This window comes from Lynx canadensis, chromosome B1 (assembly GCF_007474595.2).
Source record: "Lynx canadensis isolate LIC74 chromosome B1, mLynCan4.pri.v2, whole genome shotgun sequence".
Taxonomy (NCBI): domain Eukaryota; kingdom Metazoa; phylum Chordata; class Mammalia; order Carnivora; family Felidae; genus Lynx; species Lynx canadensis.
Window position 1 is genome coordinate 88,842,110 of NC_044306.2, and position 27,823 is coordinate 88,869,932.

General features: G+C 36.8%; 1 long non-coding RNA gene and 1 pseudogene across 1 annotated transcript in view; both read left to right on the plus strand.

The window, feature by feature from the left end:
* Positions 1–11,518: 11,518 nt before the first annotated feature.
* LOC115512243 overlaps positions 11,519–27,823 on the plus strand; it is a 92,921-nt gene continuing 76,616 nt past the window's right edge. The window contains exon 1 of the long non-coding RNA XR_003968332.1: positions 11,519–11,984. This is a non-coding gene — a long non-coding RNA (uncharacterized LOC115512243). The remainder of the gene's footprint in view (positions 11,985–27,823) is intronic.
* LOC115512242 lies at positions 18,722–20,223 on the plus strand (annotated as a pseudogene).

Consider the following 27,823-nt stretch of genomic DNA (forward strand, 5'->3'; position numbering starts at 1 on the left):
ATTAGGCAAGAGGAAAGAACACAGAAGTCTCATGACCTCTCTGAGCATGCCATTCTTCCCAAATCTCCACATGTTCACCAACCAGGAAGTTGTCTAAACCCCATCCTTTTGAATTTTTGTGGCGATTTCATTATGTAAGCATGATTGATAAAATCATTGGCTCTCAACGATTGAACTCAATGTCTAGCCCCTCTTCTCTCTCCAGAGGTCACGGGGTAGGACTGAAATTTCCTATCTTCAAATCCCATAGTTGGTTCTCCTAACCAACACCCCCTATCCTTAGGTGCTTTCCAAAAATCACTTCATAACATCGTGAAGGATACTTTGGTTGCTCTTGCTCTCCTCAGTTACAAAATTCCAAGGTTTCTGGAGCTTTTTGCCTGGAATAGTGGATGAAGACCAAATGTGTATACCTTATTATAAATCACAGTATCACACAAGCCATAATAAGTATGTAGGTCTGAAGCTTCGGGGAGCCATCCTCCTCACCAACGTATTAAGAACATCTGTCTGAGAATTACTGCAGCACAGAAGAAAGCAGAGCCAAGACATGGAGAGATGTGCTCATGACAGTATGGTTTGATCACCTGAATCCCTTTGTGCCTAAAGCTAGTGTACCATAGGGCTTTTCTGTTACATGAGCCAATAAACTTCTTTTTATGCTGAATCTGTTTGGAGTTGGATTTGGGTCACTCGCAGCCCCAAGAGTCTGACTGATGTAGTGAGGAAAGGATCCTATGGTGTGGAAGGAAGTATCATGTAATAGGTTGATCATACTGAGTTATATAGGGAGATTATGATTTATAGAGGAAGGTCATCACAATGTCAAAAAGCAATGAAGGCAGGAGTGGAGGGCTGGATAAAATGTGTGGGAAAGGTTGTGGTTGGGAGGGAGGAAATTTCACTCAATGGTTAAGTGTCAGTTGTGGCTGCGATTCTTTGGGACCGGGTGAATGTGACTGGAAAACAGACTACTGGAGCTAGGAAGCCACAGAACTATGTGGCTAAGTTTTTTTGTTTTGTTTTTTTTGTGTGTTGTTTTTTGTTTGTTTTTTAAGTAGATACTTGGTTTTTCTGCTCCTCTTTGCTCGTCAAAGTAGTGATGTGTCTTAGCATTGCTACATCCTTGACTCCAAGTCACCAAAACTCTTTTTGCCTTTGTTGCTAATTACATTTTTGTTGCTACGTTCCTTTTACATCCTCTGTGCTTATTTATTATTGCTGTATCATTTGAAACCATTTAACTCTCCATACTTCTGAAGATCTCTCTTCTCTTGGTTTCCCTGGTCCTAGCTGTTCTTGTTTTCTTCCTACCTACCCAATCTTTTTTTCAGTCTTCTTCCTGACTTTCTCACCCAAAGCCCACTCTAAATAAGTACATTCTGTTATTTACATTTAATCTGCACTAATTTGTATGCACTCTTTCTGAGATATCTCACCATTTCTAATGATTTCAACTCTCCTCTATAAGCTGTAGACTCCAAGAGATCTGCCTTCATTCTAGGCCTGTCTTTCAATTCTGTTCCTATATAGGAACTACCCTTCTACTCTGATACCTGAATGTCCCATAATTACCTCAACATATAGACATCCTAAAATGTACTTATCACCAATTTTTTCAGTGTTTGTCACGTATGTCTCCTCCTCATTCTCCTGCTCTGGTAAAGTTGCCTGGCATTAAGAATTTCACATGAGAAGGGAGCCTGGGTGGCTCAGTTGGTTAAACATCTGACTTCGGCTCAGGTCATGATCTCTCAGTTCTTGGGTTTAAGCCCCGCATTGGGCTCTGTGCTGACAGCTCAGAACCTGAAGCCTGCTTTGGATTCTGTGTCTTCCTCTCTCTCTGCCCCTCCCCTGCTTGTGTGCCTCCCTTTCTTTCAAAAATAAATGAACATTAAAAAAAAAAAAAGAATTTCATAGTGAATGATTAAACATTTCCTCAGTAACTGGTGTGTTTTCTGGGATGATCTTATTACCTCACAGAGTTTAGATACTGTCCGAACTGAAAATTTTCAATGTCATATGGTAATCTGGAGAATAAAATCCTACCTTCTCAACTAGTCTTTTAATGCTTTGATTCCTATTTAATTTTCTGGTTTTACAACATACTATTTGCAGTTCTCAGAACTGCTCACGTTTTCTCATCTTTGTATCGTCTGCCCTTTGCTATCCACCCCCATGGTATTTACTTATCACCACATTTGCATAAGCCCACTTTAGAGGTCACTTTCAGGAGTTCTAGGAAAGCCCTGCATCTAGGATGGGTAAGGCTTTCCACCCCACATGCATCTTCATATAATGTGAGCAACTATGTTCAGCCCACACTTGTCTGTATACCTATATGCACATTGTGTTTGTTTTCAGCATTTTGAGTGCTTTTCATCCTCAGAGACTGGAAATTATGCCTGGCACCTCATCAGCACTGAGAAAAAATTAAAGGAGGAAGGAAAGAAAGTAATGAGGGGAAAAAGCAAGGAAGAAAAGTAGATACCATTAGGCACTTTGACGAGAATGTCTCAGTCTCTAAAATAGATAACTGTGGATAAAATGTAGAGAAGCGTAACCCTAAATTTGCTTTCTTTTAGCAGTGGTGGACACAGCCCTGCTAAAGGAAACTACATAAAGTGCTTGGGTTTGAATCTCATCTTAGAAGCTTTCTACAATCTTGCTCTGACACTACGTTGGGCAATTTGCTCAACCCCTCTGTGCCTCAGTTTCCTCATATGTAAAATTGTGGCACTCATACTGCATAACTTTAGGATGATTTTGAGCATTAAATATGTTTATACCCATAAGGTACTTGGAAGAGTGTTTGGCACATGGGAAACCCTACATGGGTTTAATAAAGAAAGGTAGGCGTTGATGTTGGGAAACTCACCATATAATATATAGGGTATTTCTCTAAAACTACTCATTTGTTTCATGCGTCTCTGTATATGCGTGCGTGTGTTGACAAGTCCACAATTAAGGACAACATTATTGGCTACAGAGAAATATATTTTAATATAGAAGTATTGAATTCTATACCAGGCAAAATTAACACCTAAGATATTCCATATTAAAAAATGTATTAGTCTTTGGACATTTTTTATATTTACATTTTGAAGATGGAGAAATACTTGATTGTAAAGATTATGATTTGGGGCACCTGGGTGGCTCAGTCAGTTAAGTGTCTGACTCTTGGTATCGGGCTCGTATCATGACCTCATGATTTCGTGATTACACCTTTTCCTTGGGCTCTGCACTGACAGTGCACTCACAGAGGGGCACCTGGGTGGCGTAGTTGGTTAAGCGTTGGACTCTTGATCGCTTTTCAAGTCGTGACCTCACTGTTCGTGAGTTTGGGCACCAAGTTAGACGCTCCGCTGATGGTGCAGAACCTGCTTGGGATTCTCTCTCTCCCTCTCTCTCTGCCCCTCCTCCACTCATACTGTCTCTGTCTCAAAATAAATAAATAAATTTAAAAAAAGGATTATGATTTGACTTTGAGTAATAAATGTCTTCTTCACAGAGATTTATGAAGAGAATGATATTTAATACTGTTCTCTTGTGCCCTTCAAATTCTTTGCCTTGTAATTATGGGTGATGCTCTACTCATCTTCTCTACTACCAACAGAATTGGCTATACATTGGATTATTCAACTTTTTTGCAAATACCATATGATTTCACTCATATGTGGAATTTAAGAAACAAACAAACAAATGAGCAAAGGGCAATAAAAGAGAGAGAGGCAAACCAAGAAACAGAGTATTGATTGTAGACAAAAAACTGATGGTTACCAGAGGGGACAGGGTGGGGGGATGGAGGTGACATAGGTGATGGGGATGAAGGGGTGCACTTGCTGTGATGAGCATCAGGTGTTTATGGAAGTGTTGAATCACTGTATTGTACACCTGGAACTAATACAGTGCTATGTTAACTAATTGGGATTTAAATAAAAACTTTTAAGAAAAGATTAAAAAAAAAGAATTGGCTATACAACTTATAAACTACTATGTGATATATTTGTACCTTCATTTCAGCTAAACTTAAGTGTAAGTCCAAGAGTTTTAGCAAGGTTTTATAAGCCTGAGCTCTCATTTCTATGAAGAATATGTCTCACATGGTATGCTTTTCAACTTTGTTTGATGTCATTCCCAGTTATAATTGTGCTATAACAGCTTAGACATGCCTTTAAATGTAGACCTCAAACCAGGCATGTTAGTCGGCCTAGTACTGCCACAATTACTGACGAAACTAGAAAGAAGCCTTGTACAATTTTCCTATAGGCCTTGGGAAGTGATTGCCCTTGATGTTTGAAGCATGTATTTAAATCAAAACAGTGAAAATGGAATAAACTATTCTAAGCATGTTTTTGAACTGTCACAAGTGCAGCTACATAAATCAGCTTGGTCCCACAGGCAGAGGACACAAAGGGATTTAACTTCAGATATAAATGAAAACAATCTAAAGACAGGGAAGAATTTTAATTAAATTGAAAATGTGAATCAAAGTATTAACATCGTTCTGGTACAGATTCTCATTGCCATCAGATGCATCGTGCTTTAGACAATAGTAGGGTTTCAAAAATTTAGTAAAACGTTGTGGCATAAGAAATTCTCTCTGCCCACATGCAAGGCTGAATTTTTTTTGTCATTTTGTTAACTGAACTGCTAACCGTAGTTGCAATTAGAAATGAAAACTTCAAGTAAAATGCTTTCTTTTTTGTTTGAAAAGGTCTAAAATTTAACGCATGTGGATAAAAATCACAAAATGATAGGTAACAATCAAATATGAAAAAAAGGAGGCTCGTTCCAGTTGCTTATTTTGATAATTTGTCCTGTGCATGTGCTTTTAGTTTTGATCAGATTATATGGAAAACCTGAGTATGGATTATAAATTAACATTATATAGGTAGATTATTATAATATTCAAGAGTATCATTTAATATAATTTAATTTTTGTTGTTTAATTTTAAAATCATGACTTTGTAAGTCTATTTTTCCTTAGAAAATTAATCTTTTTAAGTATGGAGAAAATATAGATTTGTTTAAATAAAAGCTAGAAAATAGATTTCTAGGGGAGTTAGCAAAGGAATGAGAGAAAGAATGCACGCTGTAAGAAAAAAAGATAGTAAACTGGTGGAATAAGGAGACAGATTAAAAAATAAAGGAGAGAAAAGGGAATAAAAATTCCAAGAAAATACAAAAAAGAAATAAAATAACTGAGTTACAACTGAAGATGATCATATGAGTGGAAACAGTGTTAAAATTGTTTTTTTTTTTCCCCCTATTATGTTAGATTCTGGGGAATAGTAAATATCTCCTATTACTTTCAGAATTCAATTAGTATCTTAGAAATATTTAAATTTCAGGTGCCCATTAACTGATGTCCAAAGTCCATCACCTTGTTAAGTCTCCAATCCTCTCCCTCTTGCATCATTGAAAATAGTGGACACATTTTGTTACTAGATTTGAGAGAAATTATTTAGTCAGGCTTCTGCATTTCATTAAAATTCATAGCATCTAACCTCAGCTGGGTCTTTTGTGCTAAATGGCATTCTTTTTACTCATACATAAATAAATCCCTATACATTTCTCATTGCAGATACTGTAAGATTTTCATTTCCCTGAAGGTCCTAAGGCCATTCTGACCCTCTCACTATTAGAATGAGTTAAGTTTGCCTCCTAACTTACAAATAAAGCCATTTATTATGACTTCTTTAGTGTTGGTACCCATCTCTGTCAAAATTTCTTTGAACATTTTTCATGATTTGCTAATCATTTCTATTTTCTTTTTTTAATGTTTTATTATTTATTTATTTATTTATTTATCTACCTATTTATTTATTTTATTTTTGAGACAGAGAGAGGGAGGGAGAGAGCATGAGTAGGAGAGTGACAGAGAGATGGGAACAGAGGATCTGAATCAGGCTCCACGCTGACAGCAGTGAGCCCGATGTGGGGCTCGAACTCATGAACCATGAGATCATAACCTGAAACAAAGTCAGACATTTAACCAACTGAGCCACCCAGGAACCCTAATCCTTTCTCTTTTCAAAGGAGGAAATGCTATTTCCCTTTTCCAAATAAACATCTTCCTGTGTTCCCCAGCCATGACACTTCTAGGCTATGCTGCTGATAACCCATCACACCTTCATTCCCTTGGTCACATTGTTCCATTGATCATTCCCTCTTCTATTCTTTCATCTTCTATTTGTTCATCTTCTATTTACTTTCTCCCTTTGGCTTTTTGCCAAGTCCTTCAATCATGGTCAGTTTTGAAATATATTAAAATACCTTTCTTCATTTCTGTCATGTGATCAAGCTCTCACTCTCTCCTCAAGAGGCCTAGAAAGATATTTCCATATCTTTATCTCTTCCTTATGATTCAGATAATTGAAATCCTACTTCTACAACACCTGGATTTTAATCATTATAATATCATAAACTACCATATAACCCACCAATTCCACTTCTGGGTATGTATTCAAAATAATTGAAATCAGGAATTAAATTTGTTTTTAATGTTTATTTACTTTTGAGAGAAAGACAGAGTGTGAGCAGGGGAGGGGCAGAGAGAGAGGAAGACACAGAATCTGAAGCAGGCTCCAGGCTCTGAGCTGTCAGCACAGAGCCCAACTCAGGGCTCAAACCCACAAACTGTGAGATTATGACCTGAGGTGAAGCTGGACACTCAACCTAATGAGCTACTCAGGCATCCCTGAAATCAGGATTAAAAAAAAAAATGTTTATTTACTTATTGAGAGAGAGAGACAGAGAGAGAGAGAGAAAGAGAGCGAGCATATGCACATGAGCTGGCAGAGAGAGAAAGGGAGAGAAAGAATCCCAAACAGGCTCCATGAACTCCAATACGGGGCTCACCCCACAACTGTAAGATCATGACCTGAGCCAAAATCAAGAGTCGGCCATTCAACCAACTGAGCCACCCAGGTGCCCTGAAACCAGAATCTTGTGGAGATATCTACACACCCATGTTCCCTGCAGCTTTACTCATAGTAGTCAAGATATGGAAACAATCTAAGTGTCTGTCAATTGATGAATAGATAAAGAAAATGTGGTATATGTATTTATATTATGATATATAAAATACCATTAGCTATGAGAAAAAAGAAAATCCCACCAATGGGACAACTTGGATAGACTATGAGTGTATTAAGCTAAGTGACAAGTCAGACAGAAAAAGATAAATACTATATGATGGCACTTATATGTGGAATCTAAAGAAGACAAACTCAGAGAAAGAGAGCAGAGTTGTGGTTTCTGGGGTTGGAGGGTGAGAGAAATGGGGAGATATTAATCAAAGGTCAGGAACTTCCAGTTATAAGATTAATGAGGTTGGGGATCTAATGTATAGTAGGGCGTTTATACCTAATAATACTCTATCATATACTTGAATGTTGCTAAGAGAATAGATCTTAAAGATTCTCACCACCGAAAAAGAAATGATAACTATATGATGTGATGGAGGTGGTAGATAATACTACAGTACTCATTGTTTTGCAGTTTATAATTGTATGAAATCAACACGTTATACACTGTAACTTACACAAGGTTATGTGTCAATTATAATTATATTTCAATAAAGCTAAAAATAATAAAAAAATAAAACATGTGTAGAAAACAAACCAATGAAGAAAAATCACATGATCATTTCAATTTCAGAAAAAACCCTTCACTGATTCATTAATTTCAATATGTACTTTTCGGGTTGACTTTGTTTCGGTCGAAAAAGGTAATTCAGAAATTTTGAAAGGCATGTTGTGGAACATTGGTATAAATTGGAGAAAAAAATACTTGAGATGATTCAACAGTGAATGATTCATCAACAGATGGTTTCAATTAAACTTTTTCAAAACACATATTCAGCAAGGGTAAACCAGGTGTCTGGATTTTTACATATTCTTCTCTTTCTTTCTTTCTTTCTTTCTTTCTTCCTTTTTGTAACATAAATCAGTTCATTTGTTTCAGTATTTGTGCAGAATATTATAAAACATTGTTTTCCTTTCTGTGACATGTTTCAACCATACAGTAGGGAAGTAGGTGATTGTATTCAAGGGATTGGATATATAAAGCTGGTCACAGAGTAGGAATATTTAAGCCACATTTGCTTATAAAGAATTGAATATGTTTGTGAAAATCATGAGCTATCATAGAAACCCCTGGCTAAGATTCTGAATGCTTCGTTAAGGAGAGAAGAAAATGAATAAATAAGACAATGTAAATGTTTTTAAAGTTTATTTTTGAGAGAGAGAGAGAGAGAGAGCATGCTTGTGTATGCATGTGCATGCATGCAGGAGTGAGTGGGGAGGGGTAAAGAGGAAGACAGAGTTTTCTGAACTGGGCTCTTCACTGACAGCAGAGGGCCGGAGGTGGGGCCCAGGCTCACTCAGGAACCATGAGACCGTGATCTGAGCCGAAGTCTGATGTTTAACCAACTGAGACACCCAGGCATCGATAATACACATTTTTAGACAGCTAATCAGCAATATATTTAATTGTTTCTGTTTTCTTTTGATCACATATCCTTAAATAGTTTAAATTGTCTAATGTTAAGAATGACGGTAATATATTCTAACAAAACTGTTAACAGGAAGTGCCAAATATTTCCCAAGTTGATTTCATAACTCTTGTGTGTCACTCAGAGTTCACCAGAGCAACAGAACGGACAAGATATATGTATATTATGCGTAATTTAAGGACTAGGCTTGCATCACTGGGGGGACTGGCACTTTTGAAACCTTTAGGCAGGCTGGCAAACTAGACACTCAGGGTTTCCACGTCACAGCCTTACGGCGGAATTCCTATTTCTCTAAGAAACCTCAGTTTTTGCTTTTAAGGGCTTCAGCTGACTGGATGAGACCCACTCATACTATCCAGGGTAAGCTTGACTTAAAGCCAACTGGTTTTTGGTGGGAGCCGCATCTACCTAATGCCTGCACAACACCTAGAGTAGTTTGATTAAATAATTGGGTGCGATAACCTTGCTAAACTGGTGCGTAAACTAACCATCACGTCTGGTTATCTGGTTTTGTCGTTTGCTTATTAAAACAATTATTTATTTATTTTGAGAGAGAGAGAGAGGGAGAGAGAATGTGACGGGGAAAGCCAGAGAGAGGAGGAGAGAGAATCCTAAACAGACTCCGCCTCTGAGCTGAATGCACAGAGCCCAACACGGGGCTCGGTCACACAAACTGTGAGATCATGATCTGAGCCGAAATCAAGAGTCGGATGCCTGACTACCAGAGCCGCCCAGGTGTCCCTTGTTTTCTTTAAAGTGAAATATATTTTGTATATATTCGATGGATTTAATAGTCACTAATCCAACTATTAATATGAATGTTCAATATTAAAATTAATCACTATTCATTACTACAACCAATATATAAAATGTGTAATATTTTGTATTCACTGAGCTATTTTTCACTTAACGTTTACTAGATACTGGGCACTGTGCTTTGTTATGAGACACATACAATAAATATATTACTCCCAAACACTTAAGAAATTTAAATTTCAGTGAGATGAAATGTTAAGTCTTGACTTTGCAAACATACATATATCATCCCCAATTTTCAGCCTAAAAACAGCTCTAAAATATATTGTATTCATTAAATATTACCTAGTGACTATATGTGCAAGGCATTATAATATGTGCTCTGTAAATTTTAAAGGTTAAAAAAAAAGTGCCCTTCCCTCAAAGAGTTTATAATCTGCTGGGAATTAATCTGACTCTTAATTTTGTTACTATGTGATATGGGAAAATTACTGTAATTTGAGGTTCAGTTTCCTTATCTATGCAGTGGGAGTTATACCAGATAACATTTCAGTTAAACTTCTTTATGGTCTTAAAATGTTATCATTTTCAAGATTCTTTGTTTAGAAAATTATTCTCCAGTGGGTAAGAATAGGATACACTATTTATAATGATTTTTTTCCAAGTAGGAAATTAGTAATTGATGGCTTGCATACAAGTATTGAGATCTAGGCATATTTTCTCTTATTTATATCGACAGCTAAATTGCCTTCATAAAACAATGAAAGTTAACCTCAAAGACAGATGGAGAAAATTACCAATAAGTAGAAAATACAGTGGACGATAGCAAAATACGGGCTTTAACACGATGTCAACATTAAATAAAAATTACTATTTTGAGATAGCCAACTGGTTATGAACTATATCTAAAAAAGTGTTTAAAAAATTTAAAATTTGAGAATTTAAAAAGCTATATTTTGTGTTAAAGCTTATTATTTGGCAGTCATATTATATTTGGTCTGCAAGCTAAAACTTTTTTGCAAAATTTGTCTATTCAAGTTTAAAGGAGTTCCTGTATTATAAAGTACATGTTACAAGGATGTAAAGTTTTTAATTCTTGTAAGAAATGATCCACTTTAATTGTTGGTACTCCTTTCCATAAAAAACAATTGCATAGGGCAGTGATATTATCATGATGTTGTTAGTAATATGCGCACGTCTGATGCTTTATGAATCTGAAGGGAAAGGTGCACCATTTTACGTATCCTTTCTTCAGGAGGAAAAAGCAAACCTTCCACTCAGTAACGGAACTGCCTGCAATTCTCTGCACCCACCAAAACGTCATTCTTCATACTTGCTTTCTATTTTCATAGCAATGGGAATGGAATGTGCTCCTCAGTACTCAGCCATTATCCTGACCCCTGTGCCCATAGCCTTTGACTCAGGCCTGAGTTCACCATAACTTATTTTTACAACAATCCTGAGATGCAGCCAGACCACTTGGCGATAGTTTCACTCCTACTCAGCTTGTTTTCAAAATGGGGATTCTCACTGTTTCTCTTTTTAGAGCATTCCTAGTTTCAGCATGAAACCTTTTAAAATAAAAAACTGCTGTTATGCAAATGACTGAAGACAAAAGGCATTTTGTTCAACTCCCAGAGTCTGTCTTGATTATTAAGCTCCATAAAGCCCTCTACTTTCCAGGCTTATTCACGAAGCTATTACCCAATCTGGCAATATTTTCTCAAGAAATTTCTGGTTAGTGCACACTTTTTTCTGATGGCAAATTGGTTCCCTGTTTTCATAAGCTGCATCGTAGAGTAAATCCTCAACATGTGGATCCTGAATTCTTGCCTTGTTTGGTAGTAAATCACTGGAATTGTTTGTGATTAGCAGTGAGTCAAAGGGAACATTGCAAGGTTTGGGGTTGGGGTTCTTTCCTTTCTGACTTTTGCTATTCTCCCTTATAAGGTTTTGTTTTGCTGTTTATTATGTGCGGTTTAGCTCTTCTGTCCCCCCACACTGCTTGGTGGGTTTTTATAATAGTGTGAGTTGATGGGCTTTAAAATCGTAAGCTATCATTTTCTAGTTTTTTTCTTCTAAAAACAGTCCACCTCCCTTAAGCTTAGCTCTAGAGTTCTTTAAATAAAACTCGAATTGAAGAAATAGTCATATTTCTGACGAGCTGTGAGACTTACCAAGGTCACTTTTGTTTGCTGTATCACTTAAAATACAATTCCACTTACAATTGCCTGGCATGGATGAGTGCACTTTTTTAATGTACATAATACTTTTTGACATTTGGAAATGAGAAGCTATGAAAATAAGGCTGATAAACCAGTAAAGAAGTCTTTCCTTAAATGGTCACAATCTGCCAAGAGCTGATAAGGAAAAGGATCCTGTGGGGACAAGGACAAGAAACTTACAGCCATCAACCCCATGTCAGCACTGGGCGAGAAAACAAATAGAATTCCAGACAATTCAGAACAAATACTACAAATCAGAGATGACCCCCAAACCTCCTTTCAATCTGACCCTTTTGAAAGACAGCTAAGAAGCACAAAGGACATTGGACAACTCCACACGAATAGTTACACTGTGCCTTTTCTTTCGTCTTTCTTCTCTTGACCTCAAATTAAATTTGTTTTCAGTAAAAAGTTTTCTCTATGGAGTATATCATTTCATCTCCAACATAAAACACTCAAGAAGAGACTGAGGCAGAGCAAGGGTAAGTTAATTATTGCAATTATGTGTTAATTATGATGAATTATTTTAGAGCAATGAAGTAATGCTTAGTAGATTTCTGTTGTGTCTTCATATAATCTGTTCTAGAGGGTATTGAAGCTATACAGTATTATCGGAAATGATATTGTCAGATGAAGTTAACATGTGAATAATCATAGGTTTATAGATCACAGATATTGCAATATGGTTAATTATTCCTCACAAAAGTAAAGTATTTTTCACAAACTACTGTGTAAAGGTTATGTCTCAGATTTCTAATTTGTTTTATTTTGTACGGGTTGCATAACAGATTTTGATGCTACTTCTGACACAGGGTAGAAAAAATAAATGGCAGCAGGTAATGGATTAACCAGAGCTTGTGAAATATTGGATAATAGAGTTTAAAGTATTTTCAAAGTAGTTGTGCAGCAAAAGTAGATGAGGGATAAAAGCTGATAACACTAACATTCCGTAATCATTGGGAAGGTACGGGGTTCAAGACATTTTTGTAAATACATGAATTACATAATTTAGCCATCCATTTCCACCACAAAAAAGACACAATAATGAGGTATTACCAGTCACATTCAAGAGAATAACAGAAATGTTTCTTTGGCTCAGGTATATGACTTCCTGGGCTCTGAACTGCACAACAGATGGCATCCCATGAAGTCAGTGGGAACTTAGATTTAGGAAAGTCAAATAATTTGGGAAAACTCATGGAAGTACTAAATGCTGAAGCTAGAATTTGAACCCATTCTTATTCCCTGAATTTACATTAATGTAACTTTATACTAATGTTTTTAAGACCATTTATATGTCTAAACAAGTCCTCCCTTGTTGATAAAAATAACTCAGTTGGCATAAGTTTGCCAAGGTGACACTTACAAAGTCACAGAGAAGGTAAATTCTATTGAAACACTGGAGATATGAGGTAAACATATATCTTTATAGTACATTTGTACAATAGGGAAGAATTCCGCTTAATTTACATGCAAAATGGTAAAAAAAATGCAGCATTTTGTGTTATTGTATTTTTAAATGTTATATTTTTAAACTTTATTTTTGACAGAGAACGCATGCACATGTACACACACACACACACACACACACACACACAAACACACACACAAGTGGGGTAAGGGCAGATAGAGAGGGAGAAAGGGAATCTCAAGTAGGCCTTGCACTGTTAGCAGGGAACCCCACGCAAGGCCAATCCTATGAACTGTGAACTCACGACCTGAGCAGAAATCAAGAGTTGGACACTTAACTGACTGAGCCATCCAGGTGCCCCATTTTGTGGAATTTTAAATGAGTAGGAGATCCAGGGTAAAACAGTTCAGTGATAGTAATTTTTTTCTGAGTATCTGTGAAGAGGAAATAAAGACTCCCCAAAATAGAGTGATACTGATTTTTAATGTTTTTCTTTTTTTCTTATATTTTTTTCTTATTCCAAATTGTGAAGTAATATTTGCATTTATATTCTTCTAAACAATTGTCATCCTGAATTCACTCTTTAATGTGTCAACAGTAAAGTGAGTTTCTACAAAGACTTGGTCAAGGTAGTTGATGGTATGAGGATAAACCAATTTCTGGAGTGAAAAATGAGAGGCACGCTTCCTGAGGGGATGCTTCTCTCTTGGTGTTGCTATGGTGACTGAGCCCAGCTTTACTCACTGTTTTACAGAAACTTGGACCCAAATTGTCAGCCTCCAAATATCCTCTAGCCAAGATAGATTGAATTAAAGAAAGAATACTTAAAAGCATGTCTGCTTTTCTTTTAATTAATTGCAGTGACCCAGGGGAAGAAGAGAATACAGGTACAAATAATTTATTCAGAAAAGTAGTAGAAAAATAGAATGGCTTGAAAGTCCGAATGTTTGAATCAACTTAGAGCGTAGAACTAGCAGAAGGGGGAGATTGATTAAAATGACAATGACAATATAATAAAGATACATAATATCTTATTTTATATATATATAAAGATATATAATAAAATGTACTATGTTCCAGTAATGGCTAAGAAGTGGAAAAGTAAAATAAGTTGATGATAAAGCTAAACTTTCACAATAAAAATAATAGGGCAAAACAAACTGATACTAACTTAAAATCCTGTGAAAAAGAGAGTAGAGCTATAATTTCATTATCTTGACTATCACATAGTGTTGGTCAGAAGTTGGGGAAAATCTTCTAAGTCATGACGTTGCACAAAATATTTGATTCTAAGTGTAGCTGAATTAATAAATGCCTTATACTCTTTTATAATTGCAAAAAGTGGGATATTTTGTTAATACAGCAAATATTATAATCATCGCATAATTTTAAAAAGATATCTATATACAGCCAAATGAAAGCATGCAGGTGCAAATAGTTTCTTTTCAAATAAACAGTATTATTACTCACTATTTAATGTAATGCCCATAACTGATTACAACATTTCTTCCTTCCTTAACTGTCAGTTTGGTAGTAGTAATTTCCCTTTTAAAAAAGTAATGTTAGAATAAAAAACATTGACGTTGGTCTAAAGAGAGCTTTTATACATCTAAGAAGTAATAATAGTAATTTGGCTGCATCTCAGTTCAGGATTACTGACAGAAGCAAGGAAGAGTGAACAGACTATTTCATAACACAAAATTTATCTGCTGCATATACAAACCATTGAACAAATATGTAAGTAGTGTCTTAACATTATCTTAGAAATATAGGAAAGATAACATTTTTGATGTACTGAATAAAAATACAGATGCCAAATATGTAAGTAAAATATACTTTTTGATTCATTAATTCATCCAATTAATATATTTGTGGAATAGCTAATATGGTCTTTGTCTCATGGAGTTTATATTAATTGCATTTTCTTAGAGTATTTAGAGGTTTATTTATTTATTCATTCATTCATTCATTTCATTTTTTTTTTTTTTGAGAGAGAGAGAGAGCATGAGAGCAAGGGGGAGAGAATCTTAAGCAGGCTCTACACTGCACACAGAGCCTCATGTGGGGCCTGAACTCACGAACCTGGAGATCATGACCTGAGCTGAAATCAAGAGACAGACGCTTAACCGACATGAATATGTGCCCAAGAGGAAGTTTTTTACCTCCACTTTTAATACTGCAGAAAGCTTAAGGTATTTGTCAAACAGGGAAACTGTCATTAGAGCTGTTCCTGGAATTGCACAGGTGAAAATCAGGTAGTAGCGTACGTATTAGTGTGCATATTAATAGAATGTACATATTAATGGGAAATTGGGTGCAAAAATGAGGGGATGCCAGACAGTCTCTCAAAGGTCTTATTTCCACCTCTTGCTTAAGTGTGAACTTAAGCAAGGACTAAGTCAGGAGTGAATTCAGTGCATAAGTAGAAAGTAATTGTTTCTACCCTGTCAACATTGGTGGTGAGAAAAATCCCACTTTTTTTTTATTACGGTGAAATTCACATAACATAAAATTAACCTTCTGAGGTGCACAATTCAGTGGCATTGAGTACATTCACAATGTTGTGCGACAAAAAGCCTCACTTTTAATGATCATAGTTTTGAAACATTAAACCAAATAGCTTGAAGAAATCATATAGGAAAACTCTTCGACTCTAGAGAACATATGAGCAAAAGAAAGTAAATATGAAAATCTGAAATCAGCAAATCGGATGATTTCAATTTGCAGCAAACTGAATCATTCTAATCAGTATTGGAATGATTTCACTCTGCTGACTAATGGCTTTACATATGGTATAAGATGTATACCAAACTGCTATTCCAGCTAATCAAGGATTGTGGCGTAACCATGGTTTTCATGATAGTTTTATGTCTCCTTACAGTTTTGTGTGCATGATTTTCCAGTCCTTTCTTACCTTGGAGTTATAAATCTTATAGAGCATGTTAGGTCTTTTGTGGGCTTTTGTTGTTGTTGTTGCTTAATTTTTATGTTTATTTATTTCTGAGACAGAGACAGAGCATGAGTGGGGGAGGGGCAGAGAGAGAGGGAGACACAGCATCAGAAGCAGGTTCCAGGCTCTGAGCTGTCAACACAGAGCCCGACGCGGGGCTCGAACTCACAAACCATGAGATCATGACCTGAGCCGAGGTTGGTCACTCAACCGACTGAGCCACCCAGGCTCCCCATGGGCTTTTGTTTTTGTTTTTGTTTTCTCTAACAATGAGAGTGTCTTTTCTACAATATGCTATTGAAAAATCAACGTTTAAAAACTAATTTTTAAAAATAGAGTGGTAAATTGATTTTCCTAAGTCTATAATTAGAGAAATTATTCCTGGGAATTACATTTGATGAAACTGAAGTTCAGGAAAGAGTTTTGGTGTTTGGAGTGAAATGAGTGAGGAGATTAGGTCTCTGGTTGTTTGGGAAGTAACAACAGAGGCTAGTGAGAAATGTGCAAAAGAGAATAGGGGTCATGAGGATTAAGCACAGTAAAGGAGACACAGATGAGTCCAGCCGCCTACTGTCTTTAATAGGAAAAGTTAGTCGAGTGTTTATACTCCTTCCTTTTATTAAAAACACGATGTCCTAAGCTGACTCAGAGAATTTCCTATCTGCTACTAAGATGAGATTATATGTACAATAACACTCTAAAAAAATAATATCTAGTCAAACACAAAGGAATGAAAGGAAAGATTCAGGAGTACAGAGAATAATAAAAATTAACATGGTGTGTTGATGGCCCTATAGCCTATAGAGATTTTGACCGTATATTTAGGCTTTAGAGGCTGAAGCCTAACCTTCTAATCTACACAGGAAGACAAAAAAAATGGCCTCAGGCTGTGTAAAATACTGCTTGAGAATCTTTTCATAGATATTCTCCATCCATTAAAAGTGAACTAGAAAAACTCTATACACAAACAAAGATGTGGCCATAAAATTTCTGTTCTGTTTAGTCTTGAGTAAAAAGGAATAAAGGCAGCTAGGAAAAATCAAAGGCTTGGGGCCAAACAGGTCTAAACCCGGCTTTCAAATTGATAATATTCACCTACAATTTCCCCTAGAATACTGAAATCTATATAACCTTCTCAGAAACAAGGAAACTGAAAGAATATGATGAGATGTGAAAAAAAACGTTGATGAAAATTAACTCATAAAACTCACATTTTTTTAAAATTTTTTTTCAATGTTTATTTATTTTTGGGACAGAGAGAGACAGAGCATGAACGGGGGAGGGGCAGAGAGAGAGGGAGACACAGAATTGGAAACAGGCTCCAGGCTCTGAGCCATCAGCCCGGAGCCTGACGCGGGGCTCGAACTCACGGACCGCGAGATGGTGACCTGGCTAAAGTCGGACGCTTAACCGACTGCGCCACCCAGGCGCTCCCATAAAACTCAATTTTAAAACATGATAAGGGAGCCTCCATGAGGGTGTTAGTAGTTGCAAGAAACGGAAATTGAAGTTAAAAGCTAAAATAGGAGAATAATCAGGATACCATTAAATATACACTATCGAAGAGCTAATTGACTTAAAACAATCGAAGAGCTAATAAAGGAAGAAAAGAACAAATGTGAAAAAATAAAATAGGACTTGTGAATAGTACTTGTACAATAATGGAACTGAAAACTCAATGGAAAGACTAAAGAGATTAGTTGGAGCTAAACAGAGAATTTGTTAACTGGGAGATGAATCTAAGGAATTAGGTTAACATGCCACACAGAAAGCTAAGCAACTACAGATAGTGACTGGCAGGAAGCACCAAGGATTTTCTGGAATGTTTGGAATCTTTGACTTCTTAATCTGGAGGCTGGTTATAAGGACATGCTCACTTTGTGAAAATTCATTGAGTTGTACAATGAAGAGTGATCTATTTCTAGAAAGAGGTAAAAAGTGTCAGGTACACATACACAAAATTTGGAATACAAATAACAACCGAAATTGTAATGGGGAAAAGAAAATAGATAAATGTGTATCAGTTTTAAAGAAGTCAAAATAAAGTAAAAAGAACAAAGAAAACATGATGAGTAGATCTACAAAACAAAACAAATTGATTGAAATATGTCCAAATATAAATCTGCTTCTTTAAATACAGAGAATGTTAGGTCTGATAAAGTAACAAATTTTATTTAAAAGAATCATACCTGAAATATAATGACTAAGAAAGTTTAAAATTCAAGAAATGGGAAGGGATCAGCCAAGTATTACACATATAATAACGTTAATATACAATTAATATACTTTTATACTGATAAAGGGAGTCATTAATGGCAAAAAATAATTTATCAGGCAGACACTGTATACTTCTACCTGAATGTCTGTGATTCAGGACTGACTAGGAAATAAAAATATTTGCATACAAAAGCATAAGAGGCTTTAACACTGTTGAAGGAATTAGTAGAAGATGAATATCAACAAAAAAGACCGAAAGCTTAGAAGAAAAAAGGGGCATGCAAGAAACAAAACAAAACATAGAACTGAAAGCGTATGTAACATTCTCCATGTTATTAGTTAAAACTGAATTCAGAGAATAACTCACTGGAAATTATAAAATATTAATAACTGAATGGAGAGGATATCTATACTTGTGAGATGTAGCAAAAACCATAGAAATTTAAAATCTCAAGTGAATATTTTTAAAAATTGAGAAAAATCAGAATAAATGACATAAGTGTTTATTCTACATCAAACAGTGAAATAATATTCATAATAGTGCTCCCACAACGTCTAGAAATATGCAAATAAATACGATAAAATAAAAAAAAATAATAAATTATCACTTCTAGGAAACAAAGAAAAAACAAATAATATATATTTAAAAAAAAAAAGCCAGGTTTTTGCAAAGGCTAATAAAAGAGAAAAAAAATTCAGAAAGGACGGGCCAGCCAAGAAAGACAGGAGGCACAATTTTAAAATAATGGCAGGCCCAGAAGAAGAAATTTTGCTTGCGGAGGGCAGTTTCAGCCCATTCCAGAGAGTTCCAGGCTGTCTTTCCTGATAGCCTGACCTACAGATTCCATGCTTGCCCCCCCACCTTCCCCACCTCCAGAGTCACGTGAGCCTGTTTCTAACAGCTTGCAGATTGGTGAGGGGCTGTGGAGAGTGGAGGGACACCAGCAGCTACAGCAGGAAGGCCATAGAGAGCCCAGCTACTTCAGCAGACAGCAGAGCAGGATGGTCGTCTAACACGGGTCGTCATAAACAAGTCCAAGGAGGCATTGATATATATCATCCTTTGAAGGCACAGGAAGCTAAAGATCAGGAAAAATTCATTAATCTGGAAATGTTGGCCCCGAGCTAAGCTTTACCCTCTTGTCCTACCTGAATGCAACGGACTTCTGCCTAGGGTCATGCGTTTGGCAGGACCTTGCAAATGATGAACTTCTCTGGCGAGAGTTGTGTCAACCCACTTGGGGTCACTGTTCCATGTATAGTAAGAACCCTCCCCTAGGATTTGCTTTCAGAAAATTGTATATGCGGCTGGATGAAGGTAGCCTCACCTTTAAGGCCAACCCAGAGGAGGGAATAAACTACTTTATGTCCAAGGGTATCCTAGATGAGTCACCAAGGGAAATAGCAAAGTTTATCTTCTGTACAAGAATACTAAAAAAGGAGACTCTATCTTGATGAAAAAAAGAGATGTCTTGGATGACCTTGTAATGTTGCATAATTTTAGAAATCAATTCTTGCCCAATGCACAGAGAGAATTATTTCGTCATATCAACGCCTCTGAAGAGCATGAGGAGTATCTTGAAAGTCTCATAACAAAGTTCTCGCATAGATTCTGTGCTTGTAACCCCGATTTAATGCGAGAACTCGGCCTCAGTCCTGATGTTGTCTACATACTGTGCTGCTCATTGATTCTACTTTCCCTTGACCTCACTAGACCTCATGTAAAGAATAAAATGTCAAAAAGAATTTATTTGAAATATCTGTCGTGCTGCTCAACACATTAGTGAAGATTTTGTAGGGCACCTTTATGATAACATCTACCTTTTTGGCCATGTGGCTGCAGAAAAGCACAGTTTCTAGGACTTCAGCTATTAACTTCAAACTGAAACTACCCAAAGATTTATTTAGCAGGTATGAGGCTTACATCAGTGCTGGTCGTGCTAGCCTCTGTATACAAATCAAATACTAGAATGTACTCCTTTTTTTTTTTTTTCTTGTGCTATTTTCTTTTTAGGCAATTTCCTTGAGTAACTAAAGAATTTTGCAGAGTTTTTTCTTAATTTTGCTTATCATGTTTCGCACAAAGCAGAGCCATTGTCTCACACAGCTGTTTAAGAATGTTAAACTGGCATTTTACTCTAAAAGATGGCATGTTTGTGTATTAGATTTGCTTGGAAAACTATTCATTTCCATTCCATTTGTAATTATAATTATTTTATTGTAAAGATTTTGACTAAAGCCTTTCTTTTTTTCTCTAAATAGATAGATAGATAAATAAATAAATAAATAATAAAATAATGGACACAAAATTATAGGTGCAGTAAGATAAAAACAAAAAAAAAAAACAATGAAAGAGAGTTTTGCTTTTAATATTAAGAACTAGAAAAAACAGACATCTATTAACAGGGGAATTGATAAATAATCTGGCGTAACTTTCAATGGACTACTACACGGCAGAAATTGGTGAACATATATTTATATGGATAAATGTCAAATATAAGGCTACACACAAATTCAGTTTGAAGAATATATATTTTTACCAATTGAATGATGCTTCTAAACATACAAAATAATGTCAGCTTTAAATCTTATGTCATCAGAGGATTCTACCCATTTCCCTCTTTTTTGTTGTCATCTAAAACCCTAAAATCAGTTTCCAGTGTTAGTGTCATATTTGGACTTCCACATTTGCATCACTCTCTCTAATGTCACTATTGGCTTCATTTTTGATGATTTTAACATCCACAAAGATAATCCTTGCAATTCCCTGGCATCTCAGTTTCTTGAAGTTCTCTTATCCGATGATCTTCACATTCCATCTACCACTCTGCCATAGATAAGCACTCCATCCTGAGCGGTCCAGCCATCACTTCCTGTCTCCATGGCTAAATATCTCTGGTTCAGCTACAACTTTGATGTTGCTCTGACTTACTGTGTTAGTTCACCAGGGCTGCTATATAACAACATATCATGAACTGTGCGGTTTCAAACAACAGGCATTTATTCTGTCACAATTCTGGAGACCATAATCAAGAGTTAAGAAGTCCATAATCAAGGGTCAGCAGGGCCATGCAGAGGCATCCTTCCTTGCCTTTTTTTAGATTTGGTGGTTTCTAGGCTTCTTGGTGCTTTTTAGTTTGTGGCAGCATAATGCCATTCTCCACCTGTGTCTTCACATGGCTGTCTTACCTCTGTGCCTGTTTCAGATTTCTTTTTCTTATAAGGTCACCAGTTATTACATTAGGGACACCCTAATCTAGCATGACCGCATCTTAATTTGATTACATCTGCAGAGACTATTTCCAAATGTGGTCACATTCATGGATACCAGGGGTTAGGTCTTGAACGTATCTTTTGGGGGACACAGTTCAACCCAGAACACTTACAAAACATTGGTCCTAACATTTTCTCTGTACCTCACACCTAGCGTGACCTCATTCTCTTTTACTAGCTTATAATTCCAAACTTCTCAACCTTCTCTGATTTCATCATTATATTATGGAAAGACTTGCTAACCTTTTGTTATTCCACATATACACTTGTACACCACATGTGGCTAGAACACACACGCACCCATGCACCCCCCCACACCCCCACACCCATAGCCTGCTCTCAATTAAAATTCCTAATCATAAACCTTGATTATGTGCTTTCAAGTTGCTTGACAATGATATTACATTTCACTATTCCATTTATACTCAGAAGTTTCCCCACAAGTATTTCATCCCTTCTTTTCCCTCATATTTCCAGCCCACTCCCTACTACCTCAGTTAATGACCTTGCCACCTAGTTCACTGAGAAGATAGGGACAATCAGAAGAGACTTTCCACAAGCCCCCACCACTACTTCCAATAATCCACCTGCATCTGAACTTGTATATTGTCCTTCTCTGCCACACATCTTCACCCTCTCACCTTGTGAACTAGATCACATCATCTATCACAGACAATGTCTTTGCTCAGCAATTTTCCCTTTCTCTTGTCACCAAGTTTTCCCTCTCTACTGGAATCTTCCCTAAGTACATAGACATGAACTTCTTTCGTACAAACAAATAACAACAACGATAAAAACACCTTTCTTAACTTTACATCCCTTCCAGGACTGCTCCACTTATCTCCTTGTCTATACTCACTTTTTCCAATTTATCTTTTCCCATTCTCTACTGAACCTCCACCTACAGGCTTTTGTTGTCAACACTCAACCAAAATGGGCTCTTCTCAAGGTCACCAATGAATCCCAATAACAGATTTCCATGGTTATTTCTCTGTTTTATTTTATTTGATCTACTATCATCATTTGATGTATTTGTAGCTTTGAGGAAATTATACTCTCTGTTGTTTTTTTTTTTTTTTTCTTTCTAAAAATATAATTCTTTCATGCACCTTAACTGCTTCCTCTTTGACTCTCAGTCACACTGTTCGGGCTTACGGGGGATCAGTATCTGGATTTCTTTTCTTTTCTATTTATGCTAATTCCCTTGGTGACCTTTAAATGTCATTTATATGTTAATGCTTCCCAATTATATACCTGCAATCTTCTTTCCCCTGCAATCCAGCTTCATATAGACAGTTACCCCTTTGACATCTTCACCTAGAATGTCTTAACACACGTATCTAATTGACTATACTCAAAACCGAGCTTCTAATATGTTTATTCCACTGCCTCCACACATGGTCCATCTACAGATGTTTTAGAAAAATTCTAAAATTAGTGGGAACTCTTTTCTAACTGTTGAGGACTAAATCTTTGACCTGAGCCACCATTATTTTTCATCTGGATTATTGCAATAGTTTCCCAAGTGACTTTTCTGTTCTTCGTCCTTGTCTCTACCCGTATTGCAGTGTATTTTTAACATACCAGAATTTTCATGTCAAAAGTGTGATTCTGTTCATGCTTCATTTCTGTATAATAGACTACCAATAGGTTTCCATCTCACCAAGAGTTGAGAATCCCTACAATGGCTTGTGAAAGGACAAAGAACACCTCTCAGCTTCTCTCATAGTTTATGTATAAACTTGATTTTTTAGAAATCCTGACAATATCAAAGTATAAAAAATCAGTTCTGGGAGGATGAGTCAAGATGGTGAAGAAGTGGGGGGACTCTGGCCTTTCCTTGTCCCTCAACACAGCTGTATTGAGGTCAGATCACTTTGAAGACCCAAGAAATTTGTCTACAAATGGCAGAAAGTTCTCCACAGTTGGAAGGAGACAGCATGGCAGGTGTGAGGTGGGTGAATGTAAACTGGGGAGGGAGGGAACACCAGAGCCACTGAGAGGAGGGAACCCTTTCTGTGAAGAGAAAAAAAGGAGAGAAAGAGAAAGGGATTGAGGTAGTGTGGCATCAACTTAGCACAAGAGAGAAATCTTTCTGTACCATAGACTGGAGAGTAAAAAGTACTGAGTGTCCCAGTTCTTTTTTTGCAAACAGCTTTTTGAGCTGCAACTGAGGTTTTGGAAGCACGATACTTTCACCAGAGCAGAGCCATGGTGTGCACTCCTGGGGAGGTGGGAGTTGGCATTGGAGTGTGTACTGTGTGGTAGCGATCACCGGGGCACACTGGGAAAGAATAATCCCCTTCCTGGAGTACATTTGGAAGAAGGTTTATTGCCTCGTCAAGGACAAAAGACCCTGCAGGTGCCAGCCAAATGCCTTTCACCAGCAGGTTGGAGAAGGGGAGAAGATCCGTGCTGTGCTGTGTCTTTTAAGACTTCAGGTTTTGAATCCCTGCTGCGCACCAAAGAAAAAATGCAGAAGAGGTTTGGTGCAGTATGAGCTGACTCCCCCTGCTATTCTGTGAGGGCTGCCTGAACAGCAGGAGTTGTGATCCCTGGACCAGGGATGAGAGATTGGGGTGGTGCTATTTTCCCCACCACCACCACCATGGTGGGACTTCAGAGAGCAACATAGCAGCCCCTGGTGAAGGGGCTAACACTAAACCCTGCCCTCCCCCCTCTCACCCCCCTCCCCCATGCCTGCCACTGCTGGTTTACAGGGGCAAGACTGACTCTGAGCCCACACAGCCTGCCTCTATTCCAGAAGACCAGCACAACCAACACCCAGGAACCAATAGAAAACTCTCTTTTTCTTTTTTTCTCCTTTTTTTTTCTTTTGGAATTGAGCTCATTGTTCTCTTTTTTGTTTTATTTTGTTTTTCATTTCCTTTTCTCTCTCTCCTTTTTTTCTTGTTAAGACTTTTGTATTATTTTCTTTTTCCTTCTTTTTTCTTTTCCTGGCTTTTTTTTCCTATTTTTTTTTCCTTTCTTAATCGTTGAAATCAGCCTTATAGTTTTGGGTTTGTTTTTGTTTTTTTAATTCTCTTTTTATTTATTTTTCCCCTTTCCTTTTCCTCTTCTTTTGGGATCAGGCTTCACTCCCTCCTCTCTTCCCCCAGGGTTACCTCAAAAAACAAATCAAAGCACACCTAGTTAAAGGCTCAAACACTCCACCACTGCAACCAAGGAGGAGCTCTGCAGCAGACTGACCAGTGGGACAGAGCAAACAAAACACAACAGCAGATTGCGACAAAGCACACACAAGAAACACTCCCTGGAGTGCCAGGCCCTGGACAGTGTATGATCACTTTTTAATATAGCAGTACTCTCAGGTGCAGGAAACATAATAAGCTTTTAAAACATGCAAAAGACAGAAACTTAACCAAAATGATAAGATGGAGGAATTCTCCCCAAAAGGAAGGTCAAGAAGATTTCTTCTTGAAATCACAGGCAAGGACTTGTTCAAAGCAGATATAAGCAATATTATATATGAACAAGAATTTAGAACAATAGTCATAAGACTACCAGCTGGGCTTGAAAAAAGCACAGAAGACACCGGAGAAACCCTTGCTGCAGAGATCAAGCACTGAAGAACTAGTCAGGATGAATTAAAAAAATGCTATAGCTGAGATGCAAAATGGACTAGATACAATGACAGTGAAGACTGAATAATCAGCAGAAAGAATAGGTGAATTAGAAGATAAAATTATGGAAAATAATGAAACTGAAAAAAAAAGAGGGAAAGGGAATTGCTAAATCCTGAAGGGATGCTTAGAGAACTAAGTGCTTCTATGAAAAGAAACAATATCCATATCATAAGATTCCCAGAATAAGAAGAGCAAGAAAATGGGGCAGAAGTCTTATTTGAACAAATTATAGCTAAGAATTCCCTAATTTGGCAAAGAAAACAGTCATTCAAGTCCAAGAGTCACAGAGAATTCCTTGGGGAAAACAGCCACAACAACAACAACAACAACAACAACAACCAGACTGACACCATAATGTATCATAATGAAACTTGCAAAATAAAAGGATAAAGATAGAATTCTGAAAGCAGCTAGGGACAAAAGGTACTTAACCTACAAAGTAACAAGGTAGACACATAAGGTTAGTAGCAGATCTGTCCAGTGAATCCTGTCAGGCCAGAAGGGAGTGGCAGGGAATATTCAATGTGCTGAATAGGAAAAATATGCAGCCAAGAATCCTTAATCCAGCAAGGCTATATTCAGAATAGAAGGAGAGATAAAGGTTTTCCCAGAGGGGGAAAAACAACAACAGCAACAACAACAAAAACCTAATACAATTTGTGACCACTAAACCAGCCCTGTAAGAAATTTTAAGGGGGACTCTGTAGTGCAGGAAAAAAAAAAAAAAAAAAAGACTAAAGCAGCAGACCAGAGAACATCACCAGAATCACCAATGCACAGATAGCACAATGGCATCTTTCAATAATCACTCTCAATATAAATGGACTAAATGCAGGGCACCTGGGTGGCTCAGTCAGTTAAGCATCCGACTTCGGCTCAGGTCATGATCTCACGGTTCATGGGATGGAGTCCTGCATTGGGCTCTGTGCTGACAGCTCGGAGCCTGGAGCCTGCTTCAAATTCTGTGTCTCCCTTGCTCTCTGCCCCTCTCCTGCTCACGCTCTGTCTCTCTCTGTCTTTCAAAAATAAATAAATGTAAAAAAAAATTTTAATGGACTAAATGCCCCAATCAAAAGACATAAGGTATCAAAATGGATAACAAACAAATCTGTCTATATTCTGCCTACAAGAGACTCATTTTAAATGTCAGCACACCTGAAGATTGCAAGGGGATGGGGAACCATCTATCATGCTAATGGAGGTCAAAAGAAAGCCAGAGTAGCCATATTTATATCAGACAAACTAGATTTTAAAAGAAATACTGTAACAAGTGATGAAGAAGGGCATTATATCATAATTAAGGGATCTATCTCAAGAAAACCTAACAATTGTAATTATTTTTGCCCCCAACTTGGTACAAATAAATAAATCAATTAATTAATCACAAACATAAACTCATTGATAATAATACTACAATGATAGGAGACGTTATTACCCCAATTATAGTAATGGAAATATCATGTAAGCAGAAAATCAACAAGGAAACAACGACTTTGAATGACACAGTGGACCAGATGGACTTAACAGATATATTCAGAACACTTCATCATAAAGCAGCAGAATACACATTTTTCTATAGTGCACATGGAACATTCTCTAGAACAAATCATACACTGGGTCACAAATCAGCCCTCAACAGGTACAAAAAGATCAAGATTATACCATATATATTTTCAGAATATAATGTTATGAAACTTGAAGTCAACCACAAGAAAAAAAATTTGGAAAGCCCTCAAATTTATGGAGGTTAAAGAACATCCTATTAAAGAATGAATGGGTTATCCAGGAAATTAAGAAAAGTAATAAAACTATACATGGAAGCAAATGAAAATGAACATACGACAGTCCAAACCCTTTGGGATGCAACAATGGCGTCCTAAGAGGAAAGCACATTGAAATTCAGGCCTATCTTAAGAAGCAAGAATGATCCAAATACACAATCTAACCTTACTCCTAAAGGAGCTAGAAAAGCAGAAGCCCATAAAGTCTAAAGCCAGCAGAAAGGAAATAATAAAGATTAGAGCAGAAATAAGCAGTTTAGTAACAAACAAACGAACATACAAATAAGCAAAAAATAAACAGTAGAAGATCAATGAAACTAAATGCTAGTTTTTGAAAGAACAAAAAAATCGGTAAACCCTAGCCACATTTCTCATAAAAAAAGGAAAGAAGACCCAAATAGAAAAAAAAAAAAAAAAAAAAAAACAACAAAAAAAACAAAAAAAAACAAAAAAACTAAAAGAGGAGAAATTACAACCAACACCACAGAAATAGAAACAATTATAAGAATACTATAAAATATAATAAGCCAACAAACTGGAGAATCTGGAAGAAATGGGCAAATTCCTAGGCACTCACACACTACCAAAACTCAATGGGAAGAAACAGAAACTTTGAACAGGCCCAAAACCAGCAAAGAAATTGAATTACTAAAACAAAATCTCCCAGCAAATAAGAGTCCTGGGCCAGATGGCTTCCCAGGGAAATTCTACCAGACATTTAAAGAAGAGTTAATACCTATTCTTCTCAAATTATTCCAAAACAGAAATGGAAGAAAAGCTCCCAAACTCATTCAATAAAGCCAGCATTACCTGGATTCCAAAACCAGACAAATACCATACTAAAAAAGAGAATTACAGGCCAATAAACCTGATGAACATGGATGCAAAAATTCTCAACAAGATACTATCAAATTGAACTCAACAGTACATTAAAAGAATGTTTCACCATGATCAAGTGAGATTTATTCTGGGCTGCAGGGCTGGTTCAATATTTGCAAATCAACCATTGTGATATACCACATTAATAAAAGAAAGGCTAAGA